General features: G+C 42.5%; 1 protein-coding gene across 3 annotated transcripts in view; it reads right to left on the bottom strand.

Annotated features, from left to right (window-relative positions):
- The window catches only part of JAKMIP2 (janus kinase and microtubule interacting protein 2), a 190536-nt gene extending 188521 nt beyond the window's left edge, over positions 1–2015 (bottom strand). For all 3 annotated transcript variants that reach the window (XM_070374897.1, XM_070374895.1, XM_070374896.1), the window contains exon 1: positions 1768–2015. The gene's annotated coding sequence lies outside the window, so the exon portion shown is untranslated. The remainder of the gene's footprint in view (positions 1–1767) is intronic.
- Positions 2016–11980: the final 9965 nt, after the last annotated feature.

The following is an 11980-nucleotide window of genomic DNA, read 5'->3' on the forward strand; positions in this document are numbered from 1 at the left end:
ATGCCATGAGCATATTAAATCTATTCTTCCCATTAAGTTGCTGAAGAGCCTTCCACTATATAAACCAAACAGGACATTTATTCTCAGAGAAATTAAACTATAAACCTGATTCAAATGCATGTAAAAATTGTAAATGAAGTCGAGCAGTGTGTAAAATAAAATGCAGGGTTAAAACAAGTGTTTTTTTACATTGTAAAAAATGTTTGCACTGACAATGATATTGTTAGAGAAGAGGGAGATGGATAAAAAATAGGCCACATGCTAAATGTAATGTTACTAATGTAGTTTTACCTGCAAGGATTTTTCTGGCTTTAATTCAACAAAATCCATTATCCTGGGTGGTAATGGAGCTTTGTACTTTACTCATCTCAGGCATCTTTAGTATCCTGAGCTGCCTTAAAGCTGTGATACAGTAAAATATCAAGCAGATCCCACTAAGCATTTGTAAACTACAATAGCCCCCCATTTTGCCTACAAGCCACACACTCTCAAGCTGAGCTTTGCTCATTCGCTTGTTTCATTTCGTTGTACAAGCAGGCTAATTTGGAAATGGCTAGGTTACTTGGGAACACCTAGATGTTCAAAACCATCCCACTTTCTTACTTGACCACCCAAAGAAGTAGATCCATAATACAACACTTGAGGGAACTGTAAAATGGTGCCTGGATACTGAAGGAATGAACAGCAAATAGCAGCACTAGTAAATAAAATGAATGCATTTCACCTTCCAGCTCATCTGTGCTTCCTGGGACACAACACATAAACATGAAAGGGTTGGGGTAGAATTTCAAGAAAACTGATGTCTTTCAACATTCACTTGGCAAGATGCTGGACACAAAATAATACCACAAGCCACCTCCCTTTCCCATCAGTGTAAATTCGGGGCTCTCAAATCACCCCCCACAAACCCCAATTAAAAATAAAGGAAAAAGGCAGCCTATAATACAGATTGTCCTAAGTGGTCACAATGAAACTAAGGGACAATAACAAGAATAAATCTTGCATTAATCCAAATGAAGTCAATGAATAATAATACAAACCAGAAGCATAGTTTCAAAAATATGCAATTATCTCCAAGCATGCAAGGGCATTTAAAACCCATAAAAATCATTGCAAAGCACACTCTGCATATAAATATGTTTCATAAATGCTAAGTAACATGTGTATAGATGATATGCATATCCACAGGGTATCCATTTGTGTGATCACAATCAAATCTGTACATTAAAAATGAAATTCTATCTGGCAAATTGTTTCTCAGCAAGAGCACACCAGAATATGAAATAAAAGGCTAAATTCTGGGGCTACCTTTTCTTAGCAATGAAGGAAATAAACAAAATCACCTTATAATTGGGCCTGCAGGCTTAGGAGGCACCAAATGTGTTTTTGAAGGAAGGCCCGACCCTATATGTGAGAGCTGCAAATGAAATGATTCCTTTCAATAACATCTATTTCTTGGGAGCTCTTTTTCCACCCCCTGATTCTGTTGCTAAGCTTGGAAGGAAAGGAACCAAGTGGCTCAGTCTGCATTCTGAGCCAGTTCAAGATAAAATCAGAACACCATATATACATTTTTTTAAACACAAGCAGATGCCTCCTCACTTCTCTCTCCCTGGCAACCTTCCTCTCTTCCCAGCCCCATCACTGTCTCCACATCTTCCTCCCCATCACTGAGGGAGTCATTGTTCAATGAAGGCCACAAATGTATACACAGGTTATTTAATAGTCAGCTAAATCAAGAAGCGAACCTCGCTCCCTGCTACTTACCATGCTGAGATCCGGAGAAGCTGTTGAAAGGAAGGAGAGATGCAAACTGAATCCATTTTCCTTGTGACCGAGTCGGATGCAGCCTCCGAACCCAACATCAGCAGCGGCTGCCGGGATTTCTTCCCCTCCCTCTCTGGTTGGCGACGGTGCTAATAGGAACCACCCTTCCAGCCCTCACTGGAGTATCAGCAGTCGAAGCGGCAGAAGCAGCAGCATCACCACTTGGCCTCCTCCCTCTCGGAGGATGGGGTGAGCTCAGAAGCAGCCAGGAACTTGCAGCAGACACCTCCTCTGGCTCCTCCTCTCCTGCCCCCTCCTCCGAAACCCCACCCCTGCTGCGGTAGAGGCTGCCTGCCCTGGCAGCTGCCGGTTGTCATGGCAACCACCAATGGCAAGCGACCAGGCTAAGGGGGAGGGGAGATGGGCGAAAGGAGTTGCGGGGGCTGGAGGGGAGTGAATTCGTGCTGCTGCCCTCTGGGATGCTCTTGGTCTCTCCTACCGTGGACTTCAGGTTTTTAAAAATGGGGCAAGGGTGTATAGCCATGGGAAGAGAATAATTTAAATTTAATCGAAATGTAGAATGAATCATACAAGACAGCTTAACTGTTTTTTTCATTTTCTATGGTTTTCCAATAAATGTTATTAAATTTGCCATTGAATAAATAATAGCAAATATGGAGAAAGTTATATTATGTAATAGGAGATTATTATCACTCCAAATACGTTTGTCTTTTATAGCATCTTTTACTCAAAGGCACTCAAGATTGTTAACAAGGAAAACGAGTGACTGGAATTTGCAGTGTTTAAGAGTCTGATTCCTTGTCACTGCTCTCTGCTTGTTCTTCTCTAGTGAGTCACTGGTCTTACTATTTTTCCAACTCCCTCTCTTAAGAGGAACTGGAGGTGTTTGGCATGCCCCTGTGGCAAAGGAAGTTAGAACAGAGGAAACAGAAATTCCTTGAGCAACCACGGCTGTCAGTCAGTGGATAGTTCCAAACCCTTTTAGTGTCAGACTCCTGAAGTGTTCAATTTCCTGCAGGAAATTCCATGCTATTTCAAGTATGCCCTTTTGGAGGTCCCACGCCAGCTGGTGGTCTGGGTGGTCGGTTGGTAGAAAGGACGTGAAAGCAGCAGTGCTGTGTTCTAGATGAATTCTAACTATAAATTATAAATGACACTAGTATTTATCTCGGGCAGTACTTGTAAAGATCGAATGAGATAATGCACTAAAGCACTGGGCATGTAGTAAGCGTACAATAAATGTTTACTCTTATTACTATTATTAGTAGTGGTGGTAGAACATTGTAGCCACTCCTTGATCCAAGAGATTGAAGGAATAGCAGGACAATCTCAGAATGGGAAAAAATTAAGGCGAGAAAACAATGTGTGATAACTGTGATGTTGATGATGATGGTTATGGTGACGACGAGGGCAAAAACAGTAAGGCTCTGAGAGATTCAAAGTTCTCTAAAACGTGACAAGTTAGGATGTTGTAAGTCTTAAAAGAGTTAAATAAATTTCCCAAATCCACATGGCTAATGCACAGCAGAGCCAGAATTAAAACTCTGACACTTCTATCACTAGCATTTGCTCTCTCAACCATTACGTTTTCTGCCACTTCTCCATGGAATAGAGGTACTCTTTTTTAAGTTTTTTAAATTGTTTTTATTTTTTGGCCGTGCTGGATCTACGTGGCTGCGTAGGCTTTTCTCTCGTTGTGGTGAGTGGGGGCTACTCTCTAGTTGGGAAGCACGGGCTTCTCACTGCTGTGCCTTCTCTTGTTGTGGAGCACGGGCTCTAGGGTGCACAGGCTTCGTTCAGTGGTTGCAGCTCCCAGGCTCTAGAGCACAGATTCAATAGTTGTGGTACACAGGCTTAATTGCTCCATGGCATGTGGGATCTTCCCGGATCAGGGATCGAACCCGTGTCTCCTGCACTGGCAAACGGTTCTTTACCACTGAGCTACCAGGGAACCCTGGAGATACCCTTTGTTCTTAACCTGTAGGGTTATTTACAGATTCACATAGGATTAGCACAAATTTCAGTCAGACAATCTGGGCTTGACTGACTTTTGATATAATTTGGAACATGTTAATTAACCTCCCTGAACCTATGTTTCTTCACCTGTGAGATGGAAATCATCATAGAACCTCGTCATGGGAATCCAATAGGGTGATGCATGTGGAGCATTAGCACATATCTAGCACATAGTAAATGTTCAATAAATGTTAGCTATGATGATTTGTTGCTCATTCTTAAGTAATGTTAAAATAGGAGAGGACTTTTTCCTGCTTGGGTTCACACTTAATATCAGGGCCTTATTCTAACAGCTGACTTGACGGTAATTAGGTGGTTGAGGAAAGGCTTGCAACTCATCCTCAACACTTGGCATTGCCTTCCCCTCGAGGGAACGCTGGCATCCTGCTCCCATCAGAGCCTCGACAATCGCACAGTCTACACACACTTGGACATCAGCATCACGTAGGTATAGTTGTATAGCATAAAATAATGGGTTGTTATAGTCTAGCTTTTTTATTCTTCTCTGTATTTTATCTGCTGTCTCCACAGAAATGATCATGTAAGTAAGCAGAGAAAAAAGCTGCAGACTGTAGAAGCTCAGATGTGTTTAGGTGATGAAATCTTCCGCATAGGCCTTGTGAGAAAGCATTTCATCTTGAGTATCAAGAGCTGACTTGGGTGTGGTGAGTAACTCTAGTTTTCTCTCTTCCTATCAACATATAGTCAATTGGAGGGGAAACGTGTTTGGTGTTCCCTATTTGAATAAGTCCGTAATTTAATGACTCAAGCAGTTTTTGTTTAGTTGTGTCCAACTCTTTTGAGACCCCTTGGACTGTAGCCTGCCAGGCTCCTCTGTCCATGGATTTCCCAGGCCAGAATACTTTTCCCAGGCCAGAATACTGGAGTGAGTTGCCATTTCATTTTCCAGGGGATCTTCCCAAACCAGAGATGGAACACACATGTACTGCACTGGCAAATGGATTCTTTTCCACTGAGCCACCAGGGAAGCCCACTCAAATAGTATTCTTCTTTTTTTTTTTTTTTTTGCCGTATCCATGCTATAGTGTTACCATTATTTAATAATAGTTTTCTTTAGATGTTTATGTGATATTTATTTTTGTTAACTTTAATTATTTGTTATTTATTTACTTTAAAAGAAAATTTGTCTCTGGCTTCAGCAGAACATTAATAAAATTAGGCATAGTAAAGAGAATGTTCCCAGAGAATGGCATGTAATGTAAAACAATATTTTTATAAAACAGAGATTTCAGCTTCATTTGTAAGAATTTTTAGTTAAAACAAAAAAATTTTAAATTTCATTCCTTCTCTCTATTGGCATTTCCTCTGTTACCGTGTTCTATCCCATGGTATCTATCATCTTTTAATATACTATGTTATTTATTTGGGTTTTAAAATTTTCATCTGTTTCTCCCCACTAGAATGCTAGCTATGAAATAGCAGTGATATTTGTTAGTTTATTTGTGAATAGCACCTGACCCATATTATATGCTCAATAAATATTTGTTGAATGAACAAGCCAGTAAATAAATGAACTATCAAAATTCTGCATTGAATTATGGATAAATAAGTTATTATAACATTATTTGTCCAGTTAAATATTTTTGATATTTCTAAAAATTAAAAAGTAATTACAGTAATTATCCTTTTAGTATACATGCATATCAGCATAATGTGTATCTAATGCATATTTTTAAAGTATATATCTATTAAAATGGAAATGTTGGCCCACGCAAATTCAGAGTCATCTAGCATATTGCTGGCGGTCTTTGGGAAACACTTGTTTTGTTCTAAGAACATCTTTTCCAGAAGTACTAAAGGTGACCAGACTGTCTACCTCTCCTTAGACCTCTCTAAGTTTGACTCTGAATTCTATGTCTGGAAAAAAGATGGTGTGAATGTCTGAAAAAGTAGATGGCGTGTGTGGGTCTTGGCTCCAAAAGCAGCATTAAATTTTCAGGAGAAACCACAGCATTATGGGAGGAAGCTGCAAAGTTTGAGCTCAGGAGACAGACTACCTGGACCGAGTCCACACTTCACTATATTCTTTTCTGAGTGACCTTGGGCAATTTGCTTAATTTCTCTGTGCCTCAGTTTCTTTTGAAAATCAAAGTTCATGTGTGCCAAGAGCCAACATGTATTTGGCATGTAATAAATAAGTAATGTTATCTAATATTATTATTAATATAATTTTTAATAACTATGGTTATACACAGCACATTTTTCTAGGTGTTTACAGAACACTCAGATCACTCCAGGCTATTCTAAGAACTTGCCGTTATGAGTGCAGATCAACTGCCAGCAGACTATGAGGCATTCTGGAGATGTTTATCTCAGAGACAGGCCAATGTCCTGATTCCACCCCCTCCCGCCGCCCCGGCAGAAGGGGCAACAAGCTAGGGATCATAGATGTGACTGCTGTTTATTCCCTGTCTATTCTGTAGGAGATTCTTAGCATATTGTGTGTTTACAGAGAACATTAAATGGAAGTGTCACGCGAGTGTATGTTCCTCGGTTCTTCGTCTCGTCACAACAAAGATTTGGAGCAACGGAAATTAAAGCCCTCGGCACATCACAGCTCTCGGGTCTTGGACAAACTGTGTTACAGCTCTTAGGCAAATCAGTGTTACAGCTCCGTTTTATTTAGAAGATAGCAGGAGAATCCAAGACTCAAAGAGAAGAGAGTGGAGGAGTGCGTGGGGGCGGGGGGGGGAGAGAGAGAGAGAGAGAGGGAGAGAGAGCACGCGCACACGCACGCGGGAGAGAGTCCGTGAGAAAGTGCTTTGGCTCCTCCTTTTATATGTTTTTCCTCCACCTGGGCCTGCCCTATACAAATTGGGCTTAGCCAGGAGTGCTGTTTGTTCTGTTTGTTCTGCCTGAAGTCTTCACTCTGGTCCTCGGACCTTCCTTGTCTTTTAGCCACCGCCATTTTGGACTCCTTTTCCCTATTCTACCTACCTAACAGAAGCATCCAGGATCTTCTTGAGGTCATTAAGGTATCATTCTGATCTCACTGCATGTCCTTTATCAACACCACCAGCAAGCAAGTATATCAGAAGCACTCTCCCATGAACTCCTCACTCCTATGGCCAACCACCTTGTGGATGACTCTACACTCTGCCTTTGCTCACCCTATAACCTCTGAAAGTCCCTTCTCTACCCTAATTCTTCAGCCTTCAAGATTTATCCATCACCTCCTTCAGGGACTCTTCACTGATACTAGGATTAGCATGAGATTAGCATTAGAAATGAGATTCCTGCAGTCCCTTGTCACATCTTTATTAATATGCTAATGATGTTGGGTAAAGGATCCACCTGCAATGCAGGAAACACAGGAGACAGGGGTTTGATCCCTGGGTCAAGAAGATCCCCTGGAGGAGTGCATGGCAACCCACTTCAGTCTTAACTGAAAAATCCCATGGACAGAGAAGCCTGGTAGGCTGTAGTCCAAAGGGTCACAGAGTCCAACACAACTGAGCATGCGTGCACAGGGAGGTAATGATGTTGAACCACAAATATTTCTTAGTCTTTTCTATTTGATTGTAAGCATTTTGAGGTCAGAAATACTGCTCATTCATTCATTTACTGATACATTAATGATGTACTACGTACCAAGAACACAGCTATGCACACTTTTCAAAGAACTTTATGTTCTCTGCTTTAGCTCCTCTCTGAAGACTCTGATGCTGGGAAAGATTAAAAGAAGGAGGAGAAGGGGACAACAGAGGATGAGATGGTTGGATGGCATCACTGACTCAATGGACATGAGTGTGAGCCAATTCCATGAGACGGTGAAGGACAGGGATACCTGGCATGCTGCAGTCCATGGGGTCATGAAGAGCTGGACAGGACCAAGCGACTGAACAACGACAATAACAACAGTATTGGATGCAAATTTCCTATGGCCACCCACCTGCAGTGTAGACTCACCCATAAGGTGGATGGCCATAGGAGTAAGACCATAGGAGTTGTTTAGCAGATGTGAATCCTCCCCACAACCACACACACACACACACACACACAAATGAAAGAACTAATTGATGACCATGAGCACATATCCACAGGCCTCCTGGAGACTAAGGACTGATAATGTTAACCCCCTGTGACGCCACTCTGCTGCCTCAGGGTCAGATCAGATCAGATCAGTCTCTCAGTCGTGTCCGACTCTTTGCGACCCTATGAATCGCAGCACGCCAGGCCTCCCTGTCCATCACCAACTCCTGGAGTTCACTCAGACTCACGTCCATCGAGTCAGTGATGCCATCCAGCCATCTCATCCTCTGTCGTCCCCTTCTCCTCCTGCCCCCAATCCCTCCCAGCATCAGAGTCTTTTCCAATGAGTCAACTCGTCGCATGAGGTGGCCAAAGTACTGGAGTTTCAGCTTTAGCATCATTCCTTCCAAAGAAATCCCAGGGCTGATCTCCTTCAGAATGGACTGGTTGGATCTCCTTGCAGTCCAAGGGACTCTCCAGAGTCTTCTCCAACACCACAGTTCAAAAGCATCAATTCTTTGGCGCTCAGCCTTCTTCACAGTCCAACTCTCACATCCATACATGACCACAGGAAAAACCATAGCCTTGACTAGACGGACCTTTGTTGGCAAAGTAATGTCTCTGCTTTTGAATATGCTATCTAGGTTGGTCATAACTTTCCTTCCAAGGAGTAAGTGTCTTGTAATGTCATGGCTGCAGTCACCATCTGCAGTGATTTTGGAGCCCAGAAAAATAAAGTCGGACACTGTTTCCACTGTTTCCCCATCTATTTCCCATGAAGTGATGGGACTGGATGCCATGATCTTCGTTTTCTGAATGTTGAGCTTTAAGCCAACTTTTTCACTCTCCACTTTCACTTTCATCAAGAGGCTTTTTAGTTCCTCTTCACTTCGTGCCATAAGGGTGGTATCATCTGCATATCTGAGGTTATTGATATTTCTCCCCGCAATCTTGATTCCAGCTTGTGTTTCTTCCAGTCCAGCGTTTCTCATGATGTACTCTGCATATAAGTTAAATAAGCAGGGTGACAATATACAGCCTTGACGAACTCCTTTTCCTATTTGGAACCAGTCTGTTGTTCCATGTCCAGTTCTAACTGTTGCTTCCTGACCTGCATACAAATTTCTCAAGAGGCAGGTCAGGTGGTCTGGTATTCCCATCTCTTTCAGAATTTCCCACAGTTGATTGTGATCCACACAGTCAAAGGCTTTGGCATAGTCAATAAAGCAGAAATAGATGTTTTTCTGGAACTCTCTTGCTTTTTCCATGATCCAGCAGATGTTGGCAATTTGATCTCTGGTTCCTCTTCCTTTTCTAAAACCAGCTTGAACATCAGGAAGTTCACGGTTCACATATTGCTGAAGGCTGGCTTGGAGAATTTTGAGCAGACAATAACAACAGTATTGGATGCAAATTTCCTATGGCCACCCACCTGCAGTGTAGACTCACCCATAAGGTGGTTGGCCATAGGAGTTGTTTTAGCAGATGAGAATCCTCCCCACAACCGCACACAAATGAAAGAACTAATTGATGACCATGAGCACATAGCCCCAGGCCTCCTGGAGACTAAGGACTGATAATGTTAACCCCCTGTGATGCCACTCTGCTGCCTCAGGGTTCAGTTCGGTTCAGTTCAGTCTCTCAGTCATGTCTGACTCTTTGCGACCCCATGGACTGCAGCACGCCAGGCTTCCCTGTCCATCACCAATACCGGAGCTTACCCAAACTTGTGTCCATCAAGTCAGTGATGCTATCCAACCATCTCACCCTCTGTCGTCCCCTTTTCCTCCCTCCTTCAGTCTTTCCCAGCATCCGGGTCTTTTCCAATAAGTCAGTTCTTCCCATCTGGTGGCCAAAGTATTGGAGTTTCAGCTTCAGCATCAGTCCTTCCAATGAATATTCAGGATTGATTTCCTTTAGGATTGACTGGTTGGATCCTCTTACTGTCCAAGGGGCTCTCAAGAGTCTTCTCCAGCACCACAGTTCAAAAGCATCAATTCTTCAGCACTCAGCTTTCTTTATGGTCCAACTCTCACATCCATACATGACTACATGGAAAAACCATAGCTTTGACTAGATGGACCTTTGTTGGCAAAGTAATGTCTCTGCTTTTTAATATGCTGTCTAGGTTTGTCATAGCTTTTCTTCTAAGAAGCAAGCATCTTTTAATGTCATGGCTGCAGTCACCATTTGCAGTGATTTTGGAACCCAAGAAAATAAAGTCTGTCACTGTTTCCATTGTTTCCCCATCTATTTGTCATGAAGTGTAGTGTCATTCAAAGAATGTGCATAAGCTGATCAAGTACCCTGAAACCCCTGCCCCCAACCAACATATTAAAAATGCTTTGCCAAAATGCTTCAGGGAGATTGAGGCTTTTCAGGGCTTAAGCCACCTCTCTCCTTGCATGGCCTTGTAATAAGCCTTTCTCTGCTCCAAAAAGAAAAAAAGACTACAAATTTTTAAAAAAATAAATGATATTGAGGGCTAAAACAAGAGAACTACAAGAAACTCTGATGGCATATAAAGGGAGAACATAACCAAACATAAACGTGTTTGAGAGCCTTGAAAAGACATTCCTGGAGGAATTGTGGAGTATACTGGAGGCAGGTGGCTTCAGACAAAAGGAAGTGCATGCTGGTCCTGAGGTGTGAAAGAACACAGCATGTTACTCAGTTTTTGTTCTATGTGAGTACCTAGCATAGTACCCCAATAAAAATAAAAATAAAAAAAAAAATTTACAAGTTTCATTTCAGTATATGTACAGTTTTATTTTAATTTTTACTATGGGAGGCACCATAATTGTCAGAATTTCTACAGTGCTTAGGAACTCAAAATGTCATTACTTACTGCGCTGAGAGGACTTTAGCCAAGTAGTACAATAAGTACCTGTACCCCACTGTGAACAAAACAGTCTTAGTTCCTGTTCTGGTAGAACTTAAGAGTCCGATAGGTGGTGCAGCCAAAGAATAAGAAAACCAACCACTAAACAAACAGCAAAATTTCACAAGTGCTATGAAGCAATGAACGACTTGGGGGAAGATAAGGATGGAGAAGTAGAGAGTGGGAATAACTCACTATGGGATGACATTTAAACTTAGAAATGAAGTATGGATTCTACCAGCCCAGTAAAAGCTAAGAAAAGAGAGTTTCCAATGGAAAGATGAGCTCTTTTCGAGAGGAAAAGCACAGAGGAGAAATATGTTTGATGGTCACCATAGTTGGATGGGCTTCCCAGGTGGCTCAGTGGTAAAGAATCTGTCTGCCAATGCAGGTGACCCAGAAGACACAGGTTCAATCCCTGGGCCAGGAAGATCCCATGGAGAAGGAAATGGCAATCTACTATAGTATCCTTGCTGGGGAAATCCCATGGACAGAGGAGTCTGATGGGCTGTAGTCCATGGGGTTGCAAAGAGTCGGATATGACTGAGCACTCACAAGCATGCATAGCTGGATATGGTGACCCTGAGGGAATGTGCCATGAGGGGAAGTTGGAAAGGCAGAGAGGAACCAATGTATGCAGCATCCCCTGTCATTGCCTGACAGGGGGTAACAGCAGTTACCCCCTGTCAGGCAATTGGAGTTTTTCTTAAATGCAAGAAAGAATCATTGAAGACTTTAAATTTGGTTTGAAGCACTGTGGGAAGTGACATTTTTCTGGGCAACAGTGTAGTTAGGATGTAGTTATGATGCTGTGGTCATCTAGGCTGAACATGAGAGCAGTTAGATTAGAGTGGTGGTAGTAGATATGGGTTTCCCTGGTAACTCAGCTGGAAAAGAATCCACCTGCAATGCAGGAAACCTTGATTCAATTTCTGGGTATGAAAGATCCCCTGGAGAAGAAATAGGCTACCCAATCCAGTATTCATGGGCTTTCCTGGTGGTTCAGACAGTAAAGAATCTGCCTGCAGTGCAGGATACCTGGGTTCAACCCCTGGGTTTGGAAGATCACCTGAAGGAGGGCATGGTAACCCACTCCAGTATTCTTGCCTGGAGAATCCCCATGGGCAGAGGAGCCTGGAGGGCTACAGTCCATGAGGTCGCAGAGTCAGACACGACTGAGTGACTGAGAACACCACAAGCACAAGCACAGCACAGTGGATATGGAGAAAATTGGACTATATCAAACAAGTACATTTTAGAGATGGCATTGCAAAGACTTGCAGATGCTCTGGAAGCTGAGGC

The sequence above is a fragment of the Bos mutus genome, chromosome 7 (genome assembly GCF_027580195.1).
Source record: "Bos mutus isolate GX-2022 chromosome 7, NWIPB_WYAK_1.1, whole genome shotgun sequence".
Classification (NCBI taxonomy): Eukaryota; Metazoa; Chordata; class Mammalia; order Artiodactyla; family Bovidae; genus Bos; species Bos mutus.